General features: G+C 51.2%; 1 protein-coding gene across 2 annotated transcripts in view; it reads left to right on the top strand.

The window, feature by feature from the left end:
• The first annotated feature begins 1,775 nt into the window (after nt 1–1,775).
• The window catches only part of PLXNA4 (plexin A4), a 408,310-nt gene continuing 382,295 nt past the window's right edge, over nt 1,776–27,790 (top strand). For both annotated transcript variants that reach the window (XM_054564675.1, XM_054564674.1), the window contains exon 1: nt 1,776–2,258. The gene's annotated coding sequence lies outside the window, so the exon portion shown is untranslated. The remainder of the gene's footprint in view (nt 2,259–27,790) is intronic.

Here is a 27,790-nt window from a genome sequence, read left to right as displayed (position 1 = left end):
CTCTGGCCGGGCTCACCTTCTTCTCACTGAAGTACCCACCTCTTGAGAGCAGAGCTTGAGCGAGACCCTATCTAGGTGGGCCCTGCCTGACCTGAGTGGGCTGCCCACCTTGCCTCTTACCAAGCTGGTCAGCTCCTAGCTCGTTTTAATGTCTCCCCAGTTTACCGCTCTGATTTCTGTGAAAACATAACCCCTACAGGAAAGCGTGGGAATTTATGCTCTTGTCAATCATTTCCACTTAAAGGAAGATGCTGAGATGTTTGGATGGGAGGAACAGGAACGGGCAGGAAGTTGCTGGGTGTGGGGAAAAGGGAAGTCGAAGAAGGGAGGGGAGGTAGGAGGCTAGAAACCAGGGGCTCCTTTAGAGGGTCATCCTTGATTGCTGCCCATTTGAGGAGGTACTTAGTGGGTACAATTGAGGGTGCCACTTCCCGAGGACTGTGGTGGGGTGGGGCAAGGGGGGTGCATAATGATGAATTCCTAAGGACAGGAATCTCTTAGGGTTCTCTTGGTGGGTGGGGCGCAGTCCCGGAAGGACCTGGGTGGGAGTTTCACAGGCAGCGTTGCCCACGTCCCATCCTGGCACATGTCGCCTCCCAGCCAGCCGCCTGTCTAAACCAGAGCAACGTCGTGACTCTCTGGACTTTCAAAATTGCCCTGATGCTCGTATTGTCTGGTTTTGCCGTGGGGTAGAATCTAGGGTTTCCAAGATGAGAGGAGCCAAATTAGCTTCTTAATATAAACATGACTAGATAAGTTACTAGGCAAGCTCTAGGGCACCTGGCCTTTCAAGCTCCTTGACCCAGGCCTTCTGTCCTTGGGTGCCATGGCGGCGGGGCGGGGGGAGGGGGCGCTTGGTGGGGTGCCGGGGCCGGACTCTGATGGAGAATGGGTGCGTGCACCTGTGTCAGCTCTGGACCCTTGCAGGTCCCCTGGACTGTCAGCGCCAAGAGGCTGTGTGTGCCTCATTCCGAGGGCGCACCCTGAGACCGTGTCACCATGTATGCGCCCTTCTCTGCCGCACATCGCCCCTGGCAGGGTCGCTCCATGCGGGCCGAGGGGACCAGATCGGTGTCCGCAAACATCCGTGCCAGGGCCCGCAGGCCGGGCGGGCGGCGGCAGCGGGCGCAGAGTGCGGGGGAGTCGCCCCCTGCCCCCTCTGCCGGCGGCTCTCGGTCCGTCTAGATGTCAGCCGCGAGCTCCCAGCCAGCCAGAGCGAGCCAGAGAGGGAGCGGCGGCGGGCTGCGGGGAGGGGAGGAGGCGAGGCGAGGGAGGGAGGCAGGGAAGCAGGGAGGGCGGGAGCGAGAAGAGGAGGACCCAGAGAGCGCCAGGCAGCTGGAGTTTTTGCAGCGCTTGGCCGGGCTTCAATGCACAGCAGCAGCGAGCCGCGGCGGCAGCAGGCAGCCCAGGAGCCCCGGCGGTGGCCGAGCCAGCGGCGGCCCCGCTCCCTGCCCCCTGCAAACTTTGCGAGCAGCCCGCCCAGGGGGCCGGGGGCGCGCCCGGGAGGCCCGGCTCGGCCCGCGGCCGCGCTCTCCGCCGCCGCAGCGTCAGCCGCCACCGCCGCCACCACCGCAGCCCCGCGCCTCCCCGGGGAGCAGTCGGCGGCTCCCGCGGCCCCCTAGCCCCGGCCCCTCGGCACTGCCCGGCCAATCCCCCGGCAGGGGCGGGGGCAGCAGCGGCGCGGCCGGCTGCGAGCTGCCGGGGGGCGGCCGCCGCTGCCCAGGGAGGCGCGCAGAGGCTCCGAGAGCGCTCCCCGGCGGGTCCCCTGCGCACTTGCCGCGCCCGGGCAGCGGCCCGACCGGGCGAGCATGGGCGGCGCGGAGTGACGCCGCCGTGCCCGCTTGGCATCAAGGACATTCAGCCCTCGGGGGTGGGGACGAAGGGGGGCAGCCCCGAGTCGCCACCGCAGCCCCCCAGAGCCTCTGCTGCTGCTCAGGCTCCGGGATTGGGTGGAAGAAAGGGGTGCTTGAAATCGATCCACAATTTCCGACCTTTTTGTTGGACATTCCGCCCACCTTGGACGCTGCAAGAGGAGCTGTCAAGCCCCGCAGGCTCTGATTTCGCCCTCCGTTTTCCTTGCGTCCTCGCGGGTTCCCGGCGCCTCGGTGGAGTATTCGCGTTCGGGGCTGGGGCTGGAGGAGGCAGCCACACGCGCGCACACGCACACGTTCAGAAGAGGGCGAGAGGCAGCGGCACCGGCACCATCTGCAGTGTCAATGCGGCGCTCCCACTGAAGGAGGCAAAAGCGGCGCTTTCAGGTAAGGAGCCGGGCGGGCGAGCGGCGGGGGCAGCGCGGCGGAGATGCCCGGCTCGGTCCTGGAGTCCTGGGCTTCCCTGGAGCCAGCACGCTGCACGCTCACGCACACACACGCGCACACACACAAATACACACGGGCACACACCGCGCACAGGCACCTGCCCACAGCGCACCTGGACACCCGCGTAGGTGTTGCGCGGCCAGGGCAGGTGTTTCCCGTGTTCATTCCCTGACGCTCCCGGACTCAGACTTCTCTTTCCCCGGACTTTCAGGGTGGGATTCTGTGTGTGACTGCCTCTCCCTCCCGCCCGGGCAGGCGGAGGGAGTGATTTTTTCAGTTCTCAGCCGCTTGCATCCCTAGCGGGTTTTAAAAACGGGAGAAGTAATGGGAGGCTTTGGGGACCCTCCCAGGGTAATCCCTGTTCCCTGGCCTTTGAACACCTTGGGATTTGAATGGTCCACAGACCGGCAGATATGCAGACAGATCTGGGGAGCGTAGTGGCCCAGCGCGCCCGGAGGACGCCACGGAGGCGGATGGGGCTGCAGTTCCGTAGGGCGGTGCATGTGAAGCAGACTGCGTTTCCCCAGTAAGAGGCAGCACAGCCGCTTTTCCGAAGCGTGGCACTGCTTCCCCGGAATGCGCCGGTTTTCGAGCTTAAGCATCGCTTGGGGGGTGTGTGTTGCTTATGAAGGGAGGGTGTCGGGGTCACATCTTCCATGAAAGGTATGACCTACGCACACCTTTAGTCTCTGGGCGACAGAAAGGCGGCAGGGCTTAAGGACACAGGACTTGGGTCTCCCGTTCACCCCCCTACCCTCCCTCTGCACCGCGCTGCAAAGTATCCGCTATGCCTCTGGCTAACACCTGTCCACATGCCTTTCGGGGTGTGTGTCTGAGCAAAAGATCTGAAAGTGAGGGCCCACGAGGGTGTAGTGAAGGAAGGAAAAGGGGAGGATCCCCTCTCTCATGCCGACCTCAGCAGAGCCCACCCTATAAACAGGCAAGGCATTCTTGGGTCTGCCAGCGTCCCCCAGAGCCCGGCTGCTCCGGGCAGTGTAGGATCGCCCTCCAGCAGCCTGTAGTTCAAGGTTCGATTCCCTGGAAGCTTCTCTTTCCTTTTTCTCCCTGGCTGGAGTTTTGGGGGCACTTATTTTCAAACTTTTTCTGGAGGAGGTTGGAGGTGGTTGGGGCCCCAAAAGGGCCTTGTTCTAGTTTTCATTTGGGGGTCAAAGAGCAGTTCATTCAGGGCTCCGTTGTTATAGGAAGCAGAATATGAGATCCAAATAAAACATTGTTTTGGAGTCAAACATAAATACGGCAAGGTCCCATGCTTCCATGGCTGTCGTATTGGGGTTCCTTGTTGGTCAACCTGAAAAGACGTGGAATAAACTCGTACCTGCTCTAGGAGACCATACATTCAGCGTGTCCTACAAACCCATTAGTGGGGAAAGTACTATGGTGAGAGTCTTCCAGAACACCAGCGGAAAGGGATTAGCATTCTGTTGGCCCCGGGGGCCCCAGAGCCAGGGACAGGATTGGGCTGATTCTGTAAATCCCAAAGATGGGTGCTGGAATGAAGGGTTCTCTCCGCACCCCCTTCTCTGCTATTTTCAAACTTTTTATAGCTGCTGCAAAGGTCTCTCGCTAGGCTGGGGAGAAGAGCAGACGCCCCGGGAGGGAGATTGTATTCCGGCTGTGTGCTGTGTGAGCCGCCCTTTGATTGATTGAAAAGGGTAGATGGAATAAAGCAAAGCTGTCACAATGGGGAGAACCCAGTAGGGGGAAGGAGCTGTATTTTCTTTTTAAGAATGGTGGGTGTATGCACACACACACACACACACACACATCCAGATATACAGAGGCGTTCTCAAAGAGCCTGCCTATCTGTGGTCTGCAACCATGTGTGGCAATGGGACCCACCTCTGTCTTCCGGGCTGTGGAAGAACTGGAACGTTTTCACACGCATGCCCCTTGAGAGCATGGACAGGGAGGTCCCACGTATGCGTAGAGCAGCACATGGTTTTCAACGGAAATAGTGAACTCCAGCAACAGCGGGTGGTTCCCAGGTAAACATTCCCTCACGGGACCTTGAAGGGGCAAAAAGGTGGGGGACAGAGCTTCCCAAAATGTCTGTGCCTCCTTCCACATGTCTGCTCCTTTCTCTGCTGCCCTCTCCAGTCTCTTTCCTTTCTCATACACTTACAGCCTCAGGATCCGGCATTTTAATGCAAAGCCAGCAGTCACTATGCTGGTTATAAGCTCAAGGTTTCTTCTAAACATGGGTTCAAAAAGTCCCCACGCTTTCCGCACTTAGTGTTAGGTACCGATTTGGTTTCTAGGACAAAGCGAGCATTAATTAACGTCCGTGTAAAGCCGGCTGTTCATCATCCAGTTTTTCCTGGCTCTCCAGCCCCGCGTCACATTGTCACTCTCCCTTCCCCACCACTCCTCTGTGGTCTTCCTTTTAAGTTCTCTGGGGCCTTCTCACGCAGGAAGGAGTTGCACTAGAAAACCCCCAACCGTGAAGGCTTCCTTTCGGCAGCCCCTCGCTCCTGCTGGGCTGGGCTGCAGGCAGCATGGGCTGCCCACGAACTCTTCCTTCTTGCCCAACCCGGTACTCGCTCCCGGCCGGCCTCCGTCCTCCCAGGACTTCACCCTGCATGCCCACCGACCCTCTGCAAATATTTCCGGAGGAATCCGAGGCCACCGGCGTGTTTCCTTTCTCTTGCTCGGCACCTCTCCATCGCCGGCTGCTCCCTGCAGACGGGGAAATCTGCGTGGCACGTTCTGCCTACACTTGGCCTCCTGATCTTTGTAATCACAATGAGGGCTGCTGGGAATTCAGTGGGGCTTTCTAGGGAGGCAGCAGTTCCTGAAGTGGGGAGAGAGCTAAGGGGGCGGGGTGATTAACTGTTCTTAGCTCCTAGTTATCACCGGGCTTCCATGCAAAGAAACTGCAGCCAATCTCTCTCCTCCTGGCCAGCCAGAAGGCATTTCTTAGCGGCTTCTCCCTGTCCTCACCCAGAGATTGCACTACACCCATCATGCCACCTTGCAGACCTGTTGGAGTAGCTCTGTGATGGGCGGTGGCCGGGCGGCAGCCATACAGCCAGCCTCCCATGATCCAGGCTGTGATTCGCCGGTGCAACAGATGTGTCATTAATTTTCAGGCTCCCCTCTCCTCTCCGTATTCGTGTCCAGTGCTACCCAGTGGGAGACTGGTTCGGACCCTGGAGCGGTTGAACGGGGCGACCGTCCCTTCCTGGACACCCCGCTTCCTTCCTCCTCCCCACCACTTGCTAATCCACCGCTTGGCTTTGTGCGCACATCCGCCAGCCCATTCGCCCTCAAATTTGTGGCACTCCAAGAAATCAATAGAACATGAATTTAACGACAGCTGGATGATTAAGTGTTATTTATATTTAAGAGTGGCGTTTTTAAAAAGGCGCCGTGCTAATAAATCAAACGGCTGTTTGGGAGATGCACAGGATTAGCGTAATTGCCCTGCAGGCTCTATGGAGCAATGACTGGTCCGCGCAGAGCCTCGCGGACGCCACCTCTTCAGAGGCTGCGAGCGCCACTGCTTCCTACCCCGAGCTCCCACCTGATGCCCTCCCTTCCCCCAGGCCTCTTCTTCTTTCTCCCTGCCTTGCAGCCCGGGCAGTAGCATTCGGGTTGAGGCAGGAAGGTAGAGTCAGCAGGGAGACTGAAGGGGGCTCTGCTGCTAAGTGCTAAGAGGTGGATCTTAAAAGTGAAGGCAGGCAGGGGGTCCTAATTCCCGGAGCAGAGGCCTGGTTGCAGGAGGAGAGGCTGCTTTCCTGCTCGGACTGAAGCACCTTGGAAGAAAGGCTTCCTGAGTCCCTGGCCCCTGTCCCAGGATCAGGTGGCACTAGGCTCTCCCAGGGAAGAGGCTTTGTGGACATTAGGATTTGTGCTTGTGAAAGTAACAGAATGGGAAAGAATAACGATGAGGAGGATGGTAGCTAATGCTTAGTAAGTGCCTACTCAGATGAGGCATCACTTAAGTGCTTAGGACAGGTGGGCCCTTTTCTCCCTCATGACAACCCAGAGGGGTAGTTCCTCCCGGTGGAGGAAGCTTCCTCCACTAGGAAACGAAGATGTGGGAGGGTAAGGACTTTGTCCAAGATTCCACAGCTGGTGGGTGATGGAGCCAAGTCTCAACCTTAAGCAAGCAAACTGACCTCCCTCCATACTTATCACTGTGCCCTTTGCCTCCTTAGAATATCAGTGCGGAGCACGTTGTTACCCACCCCGGGGGAGGTTTAGGACAGAGTTCCCCGGGGAAGTTTAGGACTACCTCTGTGACCCCAGGTGCATCTATTTCTTTTTACTTATTTTATTTAGAGAGAGGGGAAGGGAGGGTGTATGAGAGGGAGAGAAACATCGAATGGTTGCCTCTCACACATGCTCCAACTGGGGATCAGCCTGCAACCCAGGCATGTGCCCTGACCAGGAATCGAAGCAGCAACCTTTCGCTTTGCAGGATGGCGCTTAACCAGCTGAGCCACACTGGTCAGGGCAGGTGAATCTATTTCTTATTTAAACCTCAATTTCCCAATTCATCTTAGGGGGCCGAGTCTTATCCTCAGTGTTGGTGGGTTGTGAAATTGAATGGATCATTCTAGCCGACCGCTCAGTGTCTGAGGGTATCTTTTGCCTCCTTTGGAAATGACTCCTCCCATTTCCTCCTGGGAAAAACTAGGGAGGAGTGATTGAGTGCAGCCTGATCTCCGCTGTTGATTCTCTGAGGCTCTGAGTCTTATGCTGGTGGGACTCTCGTTCTCCCCATTGACTGCTCAAAATGCGCTGGTGTTCTGGAAACAGCTCTCTTCCGTTTAATCCTTCAAATCAGCCTGTAAAATGAGGATTGTTTGTTTTCATTTGGGTGGTGTAGGAACTGAGGTGGTTATGCTATCTAGTGGATGGTCTTTTCACTCTTGGGAAAGGATGCCCCCAATAGGTCCTCAGTTATGTTCATTCATCCATGCATCCATGAGCCCTTGGTTTCTAGATTTTGAAAGCCAGAGGCAGGGAAAGGAATCTTTACTTGGGGATGTCATGCTAAATACCATATGGGTGTGTGGTCCATATGGTATTTGAAGCAGAGAAGTTCATTGGAAGCTGGCGCCTATGGGCTATATGTGGGGAAGGCCATCCTACAGCACCTCGTGTTAGGTGTAGCACTTCGTTAGGAATTACATCTAGATTCTGAGAGACGTGGGCATGAGGCCGTGACGGAGCCGTGGACCTGGTTGGGGGCTCTCTCATCTCCAAGCCAGGCCCTGGTTGCCTGACTCGGTCTCTCTGGCCTGAACATTTTAGGGAACAGCCACCCGTGATGTGCTTGTGGTTAGGTGTTTTTTTTCCTCCCAAGACAAACTTTTATTTTATACCTTATTCACTTGGCTTCTCCTCTACACTGAAGCGAGTGAAGTTTCTGCCAAACTTGAGGTGGCGAGAAGGGGTGCACCCGGAATTGCATCACCCGCCCCCTGGCGTAGCAAGAGTGGCTGGCACTGTTGGATGTGGAATCCTGCTCAGACGTACTCCAACAGGTGTGTGTGAGACCCGAGGTATCCCCGCTTTGCGGGCTACGCTTGGCTCCCCTCCCTCCCTCGCCAGGGTGCCTTCTCCGTGAACCAGGATTCGCAACAGCAAATTGGATTTTGGAATGTTGTCGCTCCAACACAAAACAGATCACTAGCTAAGAGGATATCGTCTCCACAGTCGATGGGCTGAACGCAGACTAGCTGAATCAATTCCTGAGGTCTTACGGGCAAGAGCACTTTCATTAGCAGTAGAGGAAGTGGTCCCTGGAACTGCAGGAAAGGAAAACCAGAGCCGGTCAAAGGCTTTCCTGGTCTTCGCTCAAGGTCTGTTTCACATCTGGCACACTCGCTGCACTTGTCTTGTCGGAGCCCAGCTGGGTTTCCCTCTTGGTACCGGGGGGTGCAGGACTACAGGGCGAGCAAACCACTCCTTGGCTGTGGCCCAGAAGTCAAGAGGAGGGAAAGTAAGCAAAGCGAGGTTGGCCAATTGTTTTTCCTCTTGTGGAAGGAGGAGGCGGGGAGAGGAGGGCATGTCAGGGCAGCAGCCATCAGGCTGTGTAATTGGACCAGACTGCATGGAATGTCAGCTGACCTTGCAGAGATAGTTTCTAACAAGGGGAACACGCCAGAATCATCTAGGAATCTGAGAAAATGCATAACTGCAAGGGCCTCATTTTCTTCCTTCCCATTGCAGACCTGCTTCCTGAAGGTGAGCCTAAAATAGAGCAAAATTTCCCAAAGCGTATCCTGTGGGAGTGAGTAGATGTTACACACACACACACACACACACACACACATGCACGCATGCACACACATGCACGCATGCACACACACACAGTTTCCATGGCCAAATAAGTCTACCCTGAGTGTAAAGCAAAGCTAAAGAGGTTCCTTACTGCAGGACTTCTCAGAGCCTTTAGACACGCTAACGCGGACTGTGAAACCACAAATGCTAGATATCCTGTGCAGAGGCCCTGGGACTCCACTGCAAAATGCTGGACTAAGACAAGCGCGTCCGTCTGTCTGCTCCTGGCTGGGAATAAAGGCATGGGTTTCGTGCACACAGAGTGCTGGGTTCTAGTGGTTGTGTAGATACTAGGGTCTCAAGTAGAATTCTGGCTGATGGTCAGATAGTACAAATCTAGGCTCAGCATTTACCCCTTCTCCTTCCAAGGCAGGAGAGAGGGCCTCGGACAGGAGTGAGGTCCAGGCAGGTGCATGTTTTCTCAGGTTCTCGGGGTGTGTTCCCCTGGTTAAAAACCACTGGTGTTGTGGGAAAAGCTGTCACTTATCAGCTAAGGAGTCTTGAGAAAAATTACCTTATGTTTCAGGATTACCATTGATAAAATGAGTGGGGGAGGCGTGGTCGGGAGGTGGCGGGGGTGGCGGTTAGTCCAGATCAGTGTTTTAAAATTTGTTTAAATATGTAAGCAGGTGGAGCTCTTTATTTTATATGGGATTCTAATGCACAGAACAGATGCAAGAAGGACTGTTTGGTCAAAGCTACGCGGAAGCCTGGAGCCTTGCACCCTTGGCCTATCTCCCCGTAGTCTTGGCCTGGGTTCCCTAGAAAGCAGAGCCTGAGGCAAAAGCTGATGTGGTAACTCTTGGTTGAGGGTGAAGTCCCAGGGCCACGAGAGTAAAGGAAGAAGAGAGGAAGGTGGTAGGGAAGGGAGGGAAAGTAAGGATGTATTCCCAAGCCAGCCACGGCTTCCTGAGGAAACACAGCTGTGGCTCAGTTGCTCAGGCCGCATCTGGAGAAGGCTGACGGGGGCACGGTCTCAGCAGAGCCTGGGGGCAGGCACAGCCAGCACCGTTGTGGGTCTGTCCCGGGTGCTGCCGCGCGCCCAGGCATCATCCACCCAGGAGGTGGGGCCTCCCCCTCACTGTGGGGTTGTGATGCTACATCAAACTAAACACAGAGCTGTCTGACCTTCTGGCATCTCTGGGCCACCCTGGAAGAAGAGTTATCTTGGGCCACGCATTAAATACATTGTGACACATAATCGCAAAACAAAAAATCTCATAATGTTTTAAGGAAATTTCCGGTTTTGTGTTGGGTCACATTTATATCCATCCAAGTCCGCCTGTAGCCCGTGGGCCGCGGGTTGGACACCCCTGAACTAGGGCGTCTGGGGTCAGGCCCATGGGCTGGGGCACTCCCCCTGCCGTGGGCCGGATGGTGCTACACCTGCAGGACCCAGTCTTTCCCCAAAGAAATAAAGGATTCAAGAACTTTAGGACAAGAGGAATAGTGTGAGGTGTCCCTGGGGTCACTCTGGCAGGAAGCAGGGCAAGAGCTCAAGTCTACAATTGGGGATGGGGACAGCATGTCAGGTGGGGCCAGGCAGATCTGGGTGGGTACACAGATTGGGGGTCTGGGATAATGGGTTCCACAGTAGGATTCCGTATATGGGTCTTCAGAGCAGAGTCAGAGAGCAAACCAGGGCTGGCTCCTCCCAAAATGCATTCACTCCGCAAAGTTCATGGCTTTATGGCCACGAAACCCTGAATAGCAACCACGTTAAGAATGGGTTCCAGTCAAGCTTCGAGAGGCTCTCCTAACTTTTAGGGCTTATTAACCAAAAGAGAACCTTCCACATGGTGGTGTGCGAATATCTCAGACACCTCTGTTAGTGATGGCTGAGGGGACAGACTCAAATGGCCTCTGTCTCTCTCCTTGTTTTAAAAAATATTAAAAGCATCGAAGTATAGAGCAGCAGAGGACTTTTCTGCATAAAATATTTCCCATAAGTAATTTTCTCTTCCCTTCTTATTTTTTAACAACTCTTGTGCTCTAAAGCCGCTCTAGGGTCAGGAGGGGCAAAGGACAGATGGTCGTACTGTGCTTGTGACCCCTTTCCCTGCTCTCTTCGCCATTAGATACTGACCCTGTCTTCCTCTCCTAAATGCACTTGCCGTTAACTGCTGATTGATGAGAGCAACTCACTGGCTTCCAGACATGTGTCTGCGTTAGCACGTCTGCCCGAGATTTCCGACTCCCTGAGGGTCAGGCCCAGCCCCTGCTTGAAGCAGTCTCTTGTGTAATCAGCAACTTAATTTATACTTTTAAATAATGGTGGAGAAGCTGCTGCTCATAGTAGCGATGATGACAATAGCAGTGACATGATTTCTCTCTTTCTGTAGATGAGAGGGACCATTTCTTCTCTTATATATACTTGTGCCTAACTTGGTGCCTAACTTGGTGCCTAACCTAGGTCCTATCATGCTGGAAGCAATCGGTAATATTTGCTGAGTAAATAGAATGAATGAATGGGGCAGGAGGAGGTGGACATGAATGGCCTATCAAGGACAAAAGCAGGGACGTGTGGACCAGCCGCTGCGGTGGGTGCCTGCTCTCCAGCAGGGACAGGGTTGGAGCCACATCATTGCAGGTGCCCTTTCAGAGGATCCTGACCAGGGCAGGCTGGGCCTGTCGATCACTAGGGTCCTGGGTGCAGGTGGAGTGCAGTGGTCTATTCACGTTGATGTACATGGAATTGATTTCTTGCTTTCCAGGTGAAACTCGCTATGGGTTTAGGTGCCAGTGAATTGGGAGGGATGACCAAACTGTTTCCCAGAGCACTCAGAAGCCTAGTGTCTCCATAGAAAAAGCTTTCGGTGGCCAAGTAAACCTTACAAACCCCTAACACTGAGGCTTAGGAGTCCTGCGGTAGACGCACCTGCTTATCCTTAGCCAGCCATTTTTCAGCCTATTTGATGGGATCCCTTTGTGTGGGTGTATTTAAACCTGGAACAGGTGGTCAACAGAAAATATTTGGGGAGATGCTAGCCTACAACTCGAAGCTTTCAGGTTTGAGTTTTGTTTTGGAGGAGGAAAACGGGGGAATGAGCCTACTGTACTGTTAAAACAGGACTTGCGAGGTCCAACTTCCTGAGCAGCTGGTTTCCTCTCTTCTCATCCATTTGCTTTTGAGAGTCTCAGAAATGACTGAATTATTATGAGACTTTTGCAACTCTGGTGCCTTCAGATATACATATATTTTCTAAAGGGATCATTTTAAGGAGTGTGATTGCAGCTTTGACAGGTTTGTGGAGGTTTCCAAAAAGTAGCACTTTTCAGTTGCACATAATAGATCAAGGTGGATGTTTGCAAAATATGTTAGTAATGACATTCACCTTCTCAATACACACACACACACACACACACACACACGTACACTTATGGAATAAGAGGCTTGAATATAACTGGCAAGGATAAATGTTTTGAATTAACAAAGAAGGTTGAGTTATTAAGAACCAGCTCCTTACATTTTGGAAGGTTGAAACCAATTTTCTCTCGGGAAAGAAACTTTGCTACCCGAGAAGGCTGAAGGTTTCTAATTAGACTGTAAATCCATGGTTACCCACCCTTGGTTAGTGATCCAGAGAGCGAAGCTAGGAATTCCCCATGGGAAGCATTTCTCCGACCAGTATTCATCTTACATCGGTAATGACGTGCATGTGTGAGAGAGTTTTGGTGGGGGTGGAGTGTCACCCCTGCGGTATTTAGGTTTGGGTCACCTGGGATGTTGGCTGATAACCCACATACCCAATTACGGGGCCTTGGACATGCTTTGCCGAAGCACTTTGCTCCTTTCCAAAGTGAATAACAGTTGCTAACACACACTTACTAACAAAATTCCCCTGGCACCCATTCATAAAGCATTGCACTGGTGATTCTATCAGCATTAAACTGTTTGGTGACTGAGTTTAGAATTATAGGAATCGTAGAAATGAATTAGCAGTAAATCAAGTCCCAGCTGAGTTCGAACCCAACGGCAGTGAGTTTTAAATTAAAAATATCTTGCTATGATGAAGCAGTTGTTAGTCAAGCGCTGGAGCGCCGTCACTCTTGACTTTGGAGAAGTGTGGCAGTCACCCTTTGAAAGGAAAACCCTGACAACAGCTTGTATTGATTCCCAGTCATGCTGGGAAATTGCCACTTCATTTCTTCTTCATAAACTGTTGGCTTTCTTTTCCTTTTTCTTTTCTTTTTTTTAAAGGAATCCTAGTTGTCGAGACCCAGCAGAGCTCTGGGAACGGGCAGGTGGGAGAGGGGGCAGGCCCAGGGGGCACTATTCATGCATTTTCTTTGGCTTTTCTCAGGAGGCGCCGTGCAGAAGGGGCGTTTGGGTCCGCGGGTGTTGTGCGGTTTGTTTTCCTGCTCGGACCCTATTTGATTCTCCTTTCTGGGAGATCTGTACAGAAAAACAACAAAGCAAACACTTCAAGCAGGCTGCAAGACCGTCATGTTGCAGTGACAATTGTGGTGCAATAGGACATCATTTATGTAAGTTACAGTGCCCTCTGAATGGAACTTGTTGGAAGTGTGGCTACAGCTTCTCAAGGCCTTTTTTTTTTTTCCCTTCTGCAAAATAATCCCGAGGTTTTCATTTTCAGAGCAATTGAAAATTGCCTGTCAGGGAATAGGGAGACCCAGCTTCCAATCCTAGGTAGGTCTGCTGAGTATCTTTCAGCCTGTTCCCTCCCTGGGATAGGCCTTGATTTTTCTTCCTTTAAAGCCAAAACAAGCCCATGCTGTTCCAGGCCTGAAGTCCAGGAGGCCGGACAAACGGGGCAGGCACAGGAAAGGGCCCGGAGAGCCTCGGGGGAAAGACTCCATTTACACACAAGGTTAGAGAAAATCAAGACCAAGAGAATGGAGCCTAAGCTTAGGCCTCTAACCATTTTACCTCCACCAGCTCCTGCTGGTGTGCTGAAGAGCTGTGAGTGACAAAGGCAGCTCGCACCAGGTCGCACCAGAGAGGAGCGTGTACTGGGATGGCAGGGGACTGGGGGAAGGATGGTTAGCGCAGGAGTCCAGAAGCCTGGGTCTGGGGAGTCCTGGTTCTGGTGGCAGCGGTAGGTTAAAGGGGGGACTGCCGCTGAGGGAAAGGGCTCCTTATTTCCCTGATGCCCATTTTTTTACTTTGCTTCCTCCCTATACAGTTACATGTTGTAGTTAGAGAGGTAGATGCAATGCTCTGAAATTTTTAACCGACTAATCCACTGATCAGTCTTTTAGTCAATTTAATTGATACTCATTAGGTGCTTACTATGTGCTAGGCACTATGCAAGGGTTTGGTTGTAGTGCCATGAAAGACCCAGTTCCTGCCATCAGGGAGCTACAGCTCGGTGTGGCCGCAGCACACGTGTAACTAGATAATTGAAACACAGTGGTGAGAAGTCAGACCTGTGTGTGAAGAGGGCACCCTAAGGATACATAAGAAGGGCCCCCACCCAGATATAAAAGGCAGGGCATCAAGAAGATCTCCTGGAGGGGAGCGGGGCCCTTATACCGAGCTTTGAAAGGTGAGTGCACCTGGCTTTGTGAGCACACGAGGAAGGGGTGCTGGGTGCAGGGACAAGGCATGGAGAGGTGGGGGCACCCAGCCCTCAGCCGGCCTGTAGTAGCTCAAGGCAGAGGCGGAACGTGGAGCTAGGAGCAAACGCAGGTGGTGCCTGGGCCAGCACTGGGGGAAGGTGTCCAGCAAAGGGTTGTATGTGGCAGGCCTTGGGGAATTCTAGGAGAGAATGTACAAGACCAGATTCACATCATAGAAAGGTCACTATGAGGGCCATTTGGAGAAAGAATCAGAGTGAAGCTATTGCAGTAATATATAGGCAGACAGGACAGAGAGCTCCTCAAAGGCGATGGCAAAGGCGAGGGAGGGACAGATTGGAGAGGGGCCTAGAAGTTAGAGCTGACAGATGGTGAATATGGCGGTGAAGATGGGGAATAAGGGGAACTTCCCAAGCTGGACACCTGGTAGAAGGTGACACCATTCACTTAGTTAGAGATTTCTAGACCAAGACTTGGCTGAGGGGGAGTGGTGGGGAGTGTGTTCTTTTCTGGACGTGGTGATTGGAGATGCATGTGGGATTTTCAAGTAGAGTGACCAGGAGGCCAGCAGATATATAGCTCTCATGTTCCTGGCAGCTTCATCTCAGCACTTACTATGCTATTTACTTCTGGTCCCATTTGTAGACTTACGGGTTCATTTTGGGATCTGGCAGAAGCTTAGTGAAGAAGCGAGAAGACCTACATATAGATTTTTACATTTTTATGTGGTTCATATTTTGAATTAAACATACGATCTTGAACGTTTTGCTGGAGATTGTTCTGAAAACATCCAGGCATTCACCTTGCCTTAGGACATCCTTGCTATTTTTCAATGGGAGCTTAAGTTCTACAAAGACAATTACGGAGCAAGATGAAGGAATCAGGACAGGTTGAGAATTCGGCAATGGAGAATGACCAGGCCTTTGTTCTGGGTGTTAGCTTGTTCCCTTTCCTGGCATGTGCACCCCATTCTCAATGAGCACACATGCAAAGCAGCAGGGTGTGGTGAAATGAGCTCCATCTCCATGAGATAATTAAAATTTTGGCCTTGCCCTTTAGAAATAATGTCTTGTTTGTCTGAGCATAGGAACCAGCTCATACAATCAAGGCCAGCAGGTAGGATCTGGACACTAGATATGCTTTGTTTTGTCCAAAGAGTACTGAAGAAAAAATTGTATCGTGTGGATGTCATTAGGTGGAACACTCACTCCTTCTCCAGGTTCTAGGCCCTCCTCCCTGTTGTCCTATCCTTGCTTCACACATTGATTTGCATTAAAATACGAGCAGTCTAGTATCTAGTAGATACTCAAACAGTGCTTAGTCTATCTTCCTAATATGCAGAAACAAATAAATGAGTTAACATATTAGTGGCAAGTGCTTTACATTCTGCGGGGAAGCTTTGTAACTTATTAGCCCCTACTAACAGCAGGACATAGACAAGTGGCTGACGGCAAAACCTGCAGGAACTCTGGGCTCTCTTAGTGTATCTATACTGTGGAAACTTGAGAAAGCAGGCCATTTGGCTTGAGCAGAGTGTGGACAGAAAAATGCTCAACCCCTTCAGGTTTAGCCAGACCCTGTCCACCCCCGAGTCCCTCGCGTTGCTGCGGAAGGTCGCCGCCCTGCTCAGAGGTGGAGGTCCTCAGACAGTACGATGTCTCTACCTGGCCTGGGCCCAGTTTAGACCAGTCCCTCTCGGATGAGGGGACTCTAGGAATTCAGCCTCAAAGAGTATCTTTAGCTGCAAAATTGCAGAGCAATTTCAAGTGAAACAATGGCTCTACTCTCTTCCCTGGATTGCTCCTGGGTACCTCAGAGGTGCTAATAAAAATGGCTTGTACTGTGGGCTGTCTTGTGAGAGGCACCAGGGGGCCGGGTCGGTGTTTTTGAGCCCTAACCCTTCAAGAGCCCCGTCGAGATGACAGCGTTTCTGTTCTTCCCCCATCATGCCTCTGTACCCAGGCCTTGTGCATTTTATCAGCTGCACTCAGAACCTAATGTATTTACGCAGCTACTCTTTTGGTCTCGGGGAAATCAGCAGTTTTTCCCAGTTTATCTGGTGGCAACTTGTTTCCTTAGTAGAGAGCAGAGGGCAGGGCCAGGGATCTAAGAAAAGAAGTAACCTAACCACAACAAACTGCATTCAGGGCCAAAATAGAGAAGCCCACCCGGCCCTGGGTGCTGCTTAGGTGTCCACGGCTCTTTCCGCTGAGGGTGGGGAGCTCGGGGATTGGTGAGCTGAGTCTCTTCCAAGGCTGCCTTGGAGCCTGGGACAACGGTAGGGAATCTCCCACTGCCTCTGCTTTTCTGTCCCATTGCCCTGTTATGTGTCTTTGACTTGCAGGACATCAGATGTCTTCCGAGGAGACTCTGGTTTTATGCTCAGGTGAGAAGATCCAAGAAAGGTGCACATGCTCGAGGTGCTGATTGTGTGCCTGCTGTCGGGTCGGACAGGAAATCTTGGCTGTTCCTGGTCCCTGGGCTGGGTGGTAGGAAAGAACAAACGCTGCTAAACACAGACCTGATATCATGAGGAAGGTGCTACAGCGCGTTCTACTCTCTATTCCTTCTTCCAGAACTAGATTGTAGCCAGACTGAATGCTTCTTGACAAATACTTAAGAGCAAACTAATTGCATATGTTTAAAAAGCTGTATTTATATTTACGGTTGTCGTTATTGAGTGAAATGGTATTTTCTTGGCATCTAGGATTTGAGATGTAATCGTTCCCTCGCTTTAATTTGATGACACCGTGTTTGGCGTGTTGCAGAGAGCTCCAGCAAAGAGCTTGAGGAATATCACGTGGCCAAACAGAGAACAGTAACTTCTAAAAATGTCAAACAACATTCCCCTAGCACACGTTGTTTAGGGAAAAAATGGCATATTCAAAATGTAAAAGTCTGTAGGCCTGGAAAAATTTTTACCAGCTAACAAATTTTGCAAGTAGCCTTGTCTGTATTCCAGATGTTAGCCAGGCCCAGGTGTTTTTGAGTCAAGATAGTAGGATACCTAGGGATTCTCTACAAATTCAGGCTGACATGAATTTATTTGTAATGTGCAATTTATTGACTCATGTTTTAGCATTTACATCTTTTATTCCCACTTAACTGCAAGCTCCTTGAAAGCGGGCAGCAGTCTTACACAAATTTCGAGTCCCCTTAGGACCCAACATTAGGGTGGTTTGATTTTATTTTCTCCCCCTCTCCCCCTCTCCACCTTCAACTTGGTTTTCTGAGCTTAAAAAGAAGAGTGCTAAACTGATTTGACAGTAGAAGGCATTACATATGCTGACACACCTGGAAATCCACAGGAAGTGGGAAGCAGCGTCACCCCAAAGCCTGAACGCAGTGACGGAGGCGTGCGGGTGTTTAGGCTCCTGTTTAATCGTTGTTGCTCCCCAACAGACTGTGGATGAGTTTCAGTCTTGACCACGGACTTAACATATTGTCTGTGGGGCACATAGGAACTGCTGTTACTTCCTTAAACTTGGTTGACTTCCTGTTGTCTTTGGCCAGAAGGTTCTAGGTTTCCCCAAAGTGAAACAAACAAACAAAAAAAACAACAGAAAACATCAACGTGAAATTCAAGGACATAGAGATTTTTACTTAGGGGCACAAATGGTTGCCGTTTGGTAGTTGATTGACTGCTTTATGTTCCCCCTCCCCCCACTCCTTCAATCTTCTCTGAAGAAAATCTTAAATTTTGGGTTTTTATCAACTCTCCTTCCACCTCTTTTCTCTGACTCTCATGTCTGGGTTGTGCTGGCAAGTTGGGTGTCTTTGCAGGGGATGGGGACAACCCAGTTTTGGTAGCACATGATAGAGGCCTCTTTCTCCTATAATGACTTTCCACTTGATTGACAGATCACGGCTGCTCATGTACATCTGACTTTGGGACTGATGTGTGCAGAAGGCCAGAGTCTGCAGGACCTGGGGACAGCAAAGCCCAGTGTCAGAATTCATCTTATGTTGGAGTTGTTGGTCACAGGCTCCCCTAATCTCTACGATGGCCTCACTGCTGGTTCCTAACTGGTGGGTCTCTAAACTGGTCCCACCCTCATTTGGTATATATTTATTTCACACGAACTTTTGCCATCTGGTCCTTTATCCGTTAATAATTTTTTTGAAACCTAAATTTTGAACTTATGTTTCTCATGTCAAATTTCATTTTGGAGTCCAGTTTGGACCCTGTTCCAGCCTGCTTAGATAGTTTTGAACTATGTGTCATTATCATCTTTAGGAAAAGCCTTACAATAATACCACATGACTTCTCTCGTAGTATCTCATTTGACCTTCACAGATTCTAGAATTTGTCATCTTCAGATTTGGTTAAGTGTGACTCTCAGTCTTCATTCAAATTATGGATAAAAACGTGAACCTGCATAGCACCAAGGACAGAATGGCATTTCCTGGAGAGGCTTGTAGGCTTGACAAATAACAACTGATTAAGCTTGTTTGGAGCCCAGAAGCAATGGAGCATTGAGAACCCAGCATAGACCTTGGAGGCAGACAGACCTGGCCATTCCCAATGATCAGTTTAGTTGGGGGCTCAATTTCCAATGATCACAGGCAGATGAGAGCTTCCTCCTCCAAAACTTTCCAAACACAACAAGTGTCAGATTTGATTCTACCACACCTACCAATCTTTATTAGGGAGCAGACACAAAAGCAGTCACACAAGCTGTTCTTGAAGCTCGGTGCAGACCCCATCTTCTCTCCCTACTGGTGCCAGCTAAAGGCTTTGCAGATTTGTCGAGCTAGCAAGTCCCTTCAACCCGGAGGGGGTGCATGTGGGGCAGGGAGCAGGCAGATCCCCCATGCCAGCCTGCTCTGGCCCCAGGGTATATAGTACAAATATCATTTTCTGTGTATGCTGGGAGGTGAGAAAATTTGGGAAGCACTGAGTGAGTGACTGTCTTAGTTTAGGCTGCTGTAACAGAATATGATAGACAGGTGGCTTAAACAACAAACGTTTTTTTCTCCTAGTTCTGGGGACGAGAAGTTTGAGATCAGGGTGCCAGCATGGTTGAGCTCTTGTTGAAGTCCTTTTTCCTGGTTTACAGATGGCCATCATCTCTCCATATTCTCGCAAGGGAGAGAAAAGAGGTGGGTAAGGAGGGGGAGAGAAGAGGGATAGAGAGAGAGGGAGAGAGAGATCAGGTCTCTTTATCTCCTTATAAAGACACTAATCCCATTCAAGAGGGCTCCACCCTCATGACCTAATTACCTTCCGAAGGCCACACCTAATACCATCACATGGGGTGGGGGTTAGGGTTTCAACACATGAACTTGGGGGAGGATACAAACATTCTACAACAATGACTCTGACAACTTTGTTTGAAAGAAGATTTGCGTGACGCAGATACAATATTTGGTTGCAGGTTTCAGCTCCCCTTCCAGTCCTCCAGGAATCAGAGGACAAAATCTTCTGAAATACGAAAGAAAGGCAGACTTAATGGGAGCCTTAGGCCAAGAACAGAGCCACAGAGGGCTCTGGACTTGCCAGATTCTTGTACCCATAGGGCAGAGATACCTGGACAGTATCTCTAACCAATCACCTGTCTTTGACATAACTTAATGTCCCATTGAAAAATTATTTCTAACATCTCCTATGCTCTTTAATAAAGCCAGTAGTGCCGACTGAGATAGAGTGGTTGAAATACTCAGGGTGAACTCTCATGCAGGTCTTTTAAAAGCCAACTCACTGACCCTGGAGTGCGCATTTTTCATGACAGCACGTCAGGTGTTGACTGATCATTCTTGGGCGCAGATTTAAAACTAACTTATGCTCATTATGCCACACTGTTGAAGCTAAAGTATTTTAAAGTTTATTACAGACGTCGTCAAACTCTGTCTCCTTAGTGTGTGACATTGGGCATGTTATATATCCCCTCTGATGTTCAGGTTCCTTATTATTAAAAAGGTAAAATAATACATGACAGGATTGTTGTGACAATTAAGTGACATAATACGCACAGGTTGACACATAGTAAATGCTCAATAAACAGCGGCATAATACTGTTAGAAGTTATTGCCTGCTCTCCAGATACCTAAAACTTGTTTGTTATGCTTCTTGCCACTCTGTGTTGGATTAAAGCACTTACGTTTTCTTGGTTTGCAAATAGTCACCTCTGTTTGTAACATGGGGCTCCCATGGGCCTTCTGCCTTGAGGTTCTACAAGCAAAAGGGAACAGAAGGAGTGCGGGTGGCTGGTTCCATGCATGGATCAATCTTGATCCTCCCTCTAAGTAAGACTTCTTTTAAAAAGATTTAAAATTGCATGTTTTTGTAAGACCTCCGCTGGTATCTTAGATAATGTGTTTTTCTTGCTGGGCAGAGGCGATGGCTGCGGGTTTTCTCAGGTCTGCCACCCAGGCCTTGATTTGGTTTATGGGGAAGCAAGTAGGAGGCTCTTGGCTTTAACTCAAGGCAGTGACTACCCATTAGCGAGTAAATATTGCCTGGGGCCCTACCTGATAATTAGGTAAAGCTTTGCAGGATGGGGCATCCGCTGATGTTTGCCTGCGACCAAGTCATAAATATGACGTGATCCATCAGAGATCGCAGGGATGGGTCCAGTGCACGTGGCCTTGACACACCTGGGTATGCTCACCTGCATCCAACAGGAGATTTGAACATAGCTTGTCTCGTCTGTCTTCAGTTCCAGGCCCTGGTTTCCTGGTAGGATATCCTTAAACTAGATAGGACGGGCCTATTGGGTTTTCCTGCGTGGTTTGCTCTGTGTGTGTGTGTGTCCAGCCATCCAATCAGGATCCTTTGCCCTGAGTCACCCTGGTTGTCTGAGCATGCCCAGCTCTTCCAGTCACGATGTTGATTGGCACAGGGGACTTTTCTAGAACCTCTCAAACCTGACAGGGAGGTCCCTGACCACCTGCTCTATGTGTTTCAGATTGGGAGCCGTGTTCTCTGGTCCCTGCTTCTGCATTTCATTTGGTGGACCTGTCAGGAAGCTCTGCCCCTGAGCGGATGGCTCTAATCTTTTGGTTTTTCTGGTGGGTCTGAGGAGGCCTGGGGGAACATGGAGGAACTTGCAGCAGTGTTATGAGCCTCCAGGGTCAAAAAACACCATTAGTAATAATGTGGAAATTAGCTCAAGGGCAGCTGAGAGTGCCTCCCCCCATGTCCCCACACTTCCTTTAATCTGTCTCCGCAGTCATTCCAGGAAACGCTGATCTCAGGGCGAGCAGGCCACAGGCCACAGGCCACAGCCGGGACGGGCAGAAACGGACGTCAGGATGCAGGCACTGCTTCTAGATCATCGGTGTGTACATGTGGGTGCCAGAGATAGGTATTCAGAGCAGCAGGGTTTCTGTCTGCAGGGTATACCCTGAGAGACCCGGTTCTTCAGGAACCAGAGTTAGGGAGAACCTCGTTTTTCTTTTTGCTTTCACAGCATGGTGCGCCGTAGCACCCTGGAACCCCAGACCCCACATTCCATCCAGGGCCCACAGGCTGATCCCCTGGCTGGACCTTACGCCCTGGGGCTGGACCATCCCTAGGGGTGTGTTGTGCACCGGGCTGGACCCAAGACAAGATTTCTTTCTTTCTTTCTTTCTTTTTTTTTAAGTCTCTTTCATCTTAACACAAACTTCTACTTCAGCTAGTATCACTTAGCCGGTGTTGGGGAAGGGGCTCAGGGCACCTACTTGATTTCGCACAAAAGGGTGATACTCCTGATATTAATTTCCAAGGAAATGAAAACCGAGGTTTCTTTAGTCCAGAGCTTTGGGGCTCAAAGGGGTATGTCTCCAGACAGAGGAAATGCAACTCCAGCATCCAGGCGGACCTGAGCTCCAGCAGAGGCGGGGGAGCGAGGGGGAGGTGGGGGCTCCGGGATTTGCAGGTAATCGGATCACCGCTTCAGCTGGAAACCTCAGACCTGCAAAAAGAACTTCCTCTTCTCGCTTTCCAGAGCCTTCCTGCTCTGAGGTGCGCTACAGGAAGTTGGGGCTGCTAAAGGAGCTGGGCCTGCCCCATTCCATCCCCAGGGCCGGCTGGAGCTCCAGCCTCAGCCTCCCAGCGCCTGACTCTGGCAGCAGAGCCTCTTCTAGCTCCTCTTTACAGACCAGGATTTCTGAAGGGGAGGAAGACTCACAAAAAGCCTCAAACAAATAACCCCTATCGTGGCTTCTTGTTTAGAGCAAGTGTTTGCTGAGAACTCTGATCAATGCTCCTCGCTCGTTATTTTTCAGTATTGCAAATACAGGTCTAGGAGTCAGACCTCCGGCACCGAGGTTCTGGGTAACTTGGCCAGCTGTGATCTGGAGGTGATCTCTGAATGGCTTTTCCAGCCCCAATTAAGGTCCTTCCTGCTAGTCACATTAACTCTCACCAGGAGCTTTCCTGTCAAAGGGAGGGAGGCGGGGCAAGCACTTAGTCTTAGTACACTGTCAACTCTGGCTACATCTCACTTGCATTGGGGGGCATTGATTTTACATGTCCCTCCTTAGCAAACCTGCTAATAGGATTCTCTCCTTCTCCTTCCCTCCACCCCCTGCAACCTGGCCCGACTCCTGGTCAGACCTTGATTACATGTCTCATTGATTCCATTCAGCTATTTATTAATACACTAATTAGTATGTTCATTTAAAGGAGAGTGACACCGCTTTTTAAAGATAAATGTACAGAGGTGCAGGTTAATGGAAATTTCTGTTTATTTAACACTGACATCTGGTGTGAAGAGGATTCGTTTTGGATGTTAAAAGGACACAGGGGTTTTCCTGGGGCTCAAATCACTGTCGCTGACAGTCACCCTTTGAAAGGTGACACCTGGAATCATATTGCATTTTCCTTCAGTGATATTCGCACAGGGGACTAGCAGGCGACCAAGGGAGAGGGTGCGGGCCTGGCTGGGCACAGCCTTTCAGGGCAGCTCTGATTATGGGTGAGGATGGCTGGCGGGTGTGGCAGGGACAGGTGAGGCTCACCCACTGCTCCCTCTGTAGGGCTGCCTGGAATTTTGTAACAAAAGGTATGTGAATGGATTAACATTGCTATTCCATCATAGGCTTTTCTGTTTGTTCTTGAGTCGCTCCCAACTGATACTTTAACCAGGGTAGGCGGACTCTGCAACAAACACGCGTCAAACGTCAGCGGGCTCGCACTTCCAAGTCCAGGAATGGTTAGTGTGCGGGGCGATTTTGCTCTGTGCGGCCATGCAGGAGCCCAGCTTCCTTCCATCTCATGGCTTCACTGTCCCTTAGGCTTCTTACTTTTCCACCGGGGCCTCTGCCTCCAGCTAGGAGAGGAGGACAGAGAACACGTGTGAAGGAGGTTACAGAGCTGGTATGGGCCCCTGGAGGCACCCGGGCTCCGTGTCTGCCAGCCCCGCAGTACTGGGACTGGACGCGGAGAGCCAAGTGCCGCTGCAGGCCAGCCCAGGGACAGGCGGGGCTGAGAAGGCCTGTAGGACACCGACAGTGGAGGAGAGAGCACGTGACACGCTCCCTACTTCAGATCAAGGTAGACTTTTCCTACGAGGCATTTTCTAAACCGGGTGGACAACAAAAAGGAGGTGTAGTTGAAAAAAAAAAATTAAAGCAAGTGGAAGAAAAGTTCACAAGGTCCCAAAGGGGTTGCCCAGGTGTTGGGCTCCATGGTTAGGGACTAAAGCTGTCCTTGTTCTGTGGAGAAGAAAGCAGAGCAATGCAAATGGAATGCTGGCAGCTGCTGGGGATTGTTTTCGAAAGAGAGAAATTTTGAGAAGATTCAGCATTACCCATCTTTCATGCCCCGATGTTGCAAGAGTGGGGCTCAGCCAAGGGCACCGTTGTCACGGGGCACGGACCCTCCCTGTTGCTTTTCTCCAATGACCCGTGCTTCCACTCTTCCCCAAAGCCCATGGCAGCTCCGTGTGTGCGGCTGGCACCCTCCACCCTACTGCCAGGCCTTACCGCATGCGCCTGGCTGCCCCGCCGCACCCTCCCTTAGTAAGAGGACCATCATCAAGGACTAAGGTCACTAAGGAAGGTCCACGGGGCCTCTGTGAAAAAGGCTCCAAAAATGCACACAGCAGTCTGGGAACATCTACTAAAACAAAAACAATTCCCACTCCTGAGAGTATAGCTCATGGAAATAACAGCGCTAATACGTAAGGATATACACATACATACAAGGATGCTCAAAGGGCATCAATCTTTGCATCAGAAAAGGACGGATGGACTGAAGAAATTGCCCATTGGTAGGGGAAAGGCTAAATAAATTATGGTACATGCACACCGTGGAGTATTATACAGCCATTCCAGAAGAAAAGCACAGCCAAACCAGGGCACTTGGAGGGTGTCCATGGGGTATTGTTGAGGGAGAAGGCAGGTGTAACACAATGACTCTCTGTGTGTTTGATTCTGTGAGTGTGGAGAAACACGGGGAAGAATACTCAGATGTCAACGTGCTCCTGGAGGAGGGAGGTGGGGGAGGTGGGGGTTGGAGGAAGGGGGAAGCCAAAACGAAATGCAACTTTAGACTTCTCTGTGCTGTAGGATGTGGGTAGTGGTAAAAAGGGTTGGGCAGCGAAGTAACCTAATTTGATTTATTTTTGAGGAAGATCACAGTCCTAGCGGCATGGGGAGTGGGGTGCAGGTGGATGTGGTGCATGCGTCAGGGGGCTGTTCCTGTAGTCGTGAGCGGAGGTGACAAGGGCCCTGGAGTCAAGGCGGGTGCAGGGAGGAGGGTCCCGAAGTAGGGCAGAGGTTAATGCGCAGGCCTCAGTGGCCACGAGGCGAGGCAGCTGAGGGGCTTGGAGGGATCCCCCCTGCCATGGGTGGCGCTGCTCCAACAAAGGGAGGAAACGCAGGAGAAGGCACAGGCGTGGGAGATACAGAAGGGGCTGTTTTTGGTGGGCTGAGTGCCAGGTGCCTGAGGGACACTGAATGAAGACATGGGGAATGGCCTGGGGCTCCGCGGAGAGGGAGGAGTGAGGCCCACCCTGGAGATAGGGGGAGGGGCTGTGTCGTTGCAGCCGAGTGCGAGTGTGTGATTTGAGCCCTGGGCCAGGGTGGACTGTGCCGGGGTCCTGGGCGGGCAGAGGAGCTAGGCTGTCTCCTTCCTCCTCCCAGTGGGTCTCTCAGGAGGAAACTTGGGGGGGACCGGGGGAGGTCATTATGTATAGCAGAACTCAGTGCCTTGTGAACGCTAAATAAAGTCACATTTGGGTTAAAATCCAATTGTGATATTTTAAACCAGTGCACTGCCTTCAGATCCCCTTTAAGTGTCCACTGATCTCCTTCTGCAGCTCCAAAAATGCCAACTGACTCTCCATTGGTGCGTTCTGCGTAAACCCAGAGAGGCCTTTCTCCAAAACCCACCCCAGCAAGAGAGATAAAGCCATAGCTCTGAATAAAACTTTTCTGATGGGTCGAGGTTAATGAAGGGAACAGGGGAGTAACACAGAGAGGAACACACTGCTTCACAGTGGAAGGCTGGACACTTACTGATGAGATGCCTCATCCCTGGACATCCTACCTGCAGAGGAAGTGTGGGCTCCTCCTCCTCCTGCTGCAGGGTGGGGGAGGGGTCATTCTGAACTCTAGCTGAAGCCCTGCCCATTCCAGCCCTCGCTTTCTTTCTAGAGAATGTGCTCCCTCCCTCCACCCCCCCCCTTCAGGGGACACCTACCTGCCCCTTGGGGGTAGGTACAGGGGTAGGTTATCACCTGAAGTTGCCAAGATGGCAATAAGAGCAGAGCGAGGTTGCCTGGCACTGGTGTGACTCCCAACCTCTGGGTCCCTGCCCCAGGCTGCACCTGCATCTGGGCTCAGTCTCTCCCTCCCAGTAAAGGGAGGACCCACACACCTGCTCTGTCTTCTCCTGTTTCTCTACCTAATACTCAAACCATAACTCACATGTCCCTCCAGGAATATGGGCTGAGCATTTGAAAATCATTTTAGGGGAAAAAAACCCCCCAAAAACAAAACGTAGCTCTCCATGCCACTCCCCACACAAACAAGCAAGCGAACAGAGAATATGAAAGATACATCGTAGAAACTTAACCCAAGTAGCAAATGGCATGGCTGCTGGGGACATTCTCCTGCCGTCATTGTACTTCATCACTTCTCAGAACCCCGGCGGGGATATTCATGCAAACGGTCCTCCCAGAATCAAGAAAATCTGTCCATAGGGCTTTTTCCAGCATCTGTGGTTTCACGTTTCGAAAATCATAGGACAGACCAAATTTATCAAAGTCACTGGGGTTGGGGCCAGGCATCACATGTTTTAAAGGACCCCTGGTGGTTCTCACATGCAGCCAAGTTCAGAGCCATTTCCAGTGATTGGACTAAGCAGTTCAACTCTGTCCGAGACTCCTCAAAGGGAGTGGGTGGTTAATAAATAGTTTGCGAAGGGGGGGGGATCAGGTTCCCTGGGATTCCGGTGTTCTTAGGTATGGTGATGGCGAGGTGCATTTAACTCATGCAAACTAGGAAAAAAACACATTAGGATTGGTGCCCCTTTACTAGCCTTGGAAAAAGCTAGATTTTGTATTTATTGGAAAGCACAACAGAGTATTTGATCCTGGTTTTGGGCAAGAACACGGCCAGCGTTGGGTCAGAGAAGGTGATTTGGGGAGGGGCGGTGAGGACAGACCGAGGCTGTTCGGTGTTTATTCAGCCGCAGACTTTCTCACTGTCGTCGGGATGTCTATTTCCAGGTCAGTGCCCCCAAAGATATGCTGGGATGTTAAAAATAAAAAAGAACCTCACATGCACTTGAAATTGCCCCAGGTGCATTAGCTTATCATAAAAAGCCTTTCCCAGTCATCTCAAAGTTAGAATTAAAGTCTATACTGAATTAGAGTTGCATTAGGATTTAATTTGATTAAAGACGAGGGCTGGGAGAGTCTGGAACTTCACTTCCTGCTATGACAACCAAGTGCTGTTCAACCGCAGCGCTCTCCAGTGCCCGCACAAACCCCACCGGATTTGGGACGCGGCATTCCTAGAAACTCTTTTGAGCCTTTCCAAAGCGAGGCTTTGTCTCTCTTCATGCTGTCCCCATCCGCGGCCCTGGAGTGAAGCCACCAATTCAAAGGGGCTGTTTGGCTGGGTGTTTTCTTTGGTTTCACGTTTTGTTCAACAGCGTTGGATGTGCTCATGCTCAGACTACCCGGGGCCGTGTGTGCGTCAGTGATGGCTTTCTGTCCTAATTTGGTCATGGTGATCTTGGGATCTGCACTTGTGACTACAAAGAGAGGTGCTCTCCAGTTTCTTGTTGTCCCCAGGGCTCATTTGCAAGCTGCTGCCTATGGCTGAAACACAGAGCAGCCCAAAGAAAAGAAATCCAGGCTACCCACAAACTCTCTTGTTACCTTCAGCACTGATTTGATTCTCCTGGTAGGTGTTCACGGGGCCCTCATGGCTTTATCTCCTTCCTTCTCTTCTCTGTCGTTGGAATTCCTGTCCTTTGGTTCTTCTGCATGGTAAGCAGAAGATCCAGGATGTCCGAAGGGACAGCTCAGCCCCTTGCCAGGAGACCCCAGGGGCACCCCTATAATAGCTCCCAGCCTTGCCTCTTGACTCCTGCCAGCCACTGTCTCCATACTCATGGCCTGCATGCATTCAGGAGCACCCTGGCAAAGGGACTGAAAGACCTTCGTTGGTATGAA

The sequence above is a fragment of the Pteronotus mesoamericanus genome, unplaced genomic scaffold, assembly GCF_021234165.1.
Source record: "Pteronotus mesoamericanus isolate MK-2021 breed Mesoamerican mustached bat unplaced genomic scaffold, CSHL_Meso_final scaffold_85, whole genome shotgun sequence".
Taxonomy (NCBI): domain Eukaryota; kingdom Metazoa; phylum Chordata; class Mammalia; order Chiroptera; family Mormoopidae; genus Pteronotus; species Pteronotus mesoamericanus.
This window is presented reverse-complemented; position numbering and strand designations above follow the sequence as displayed.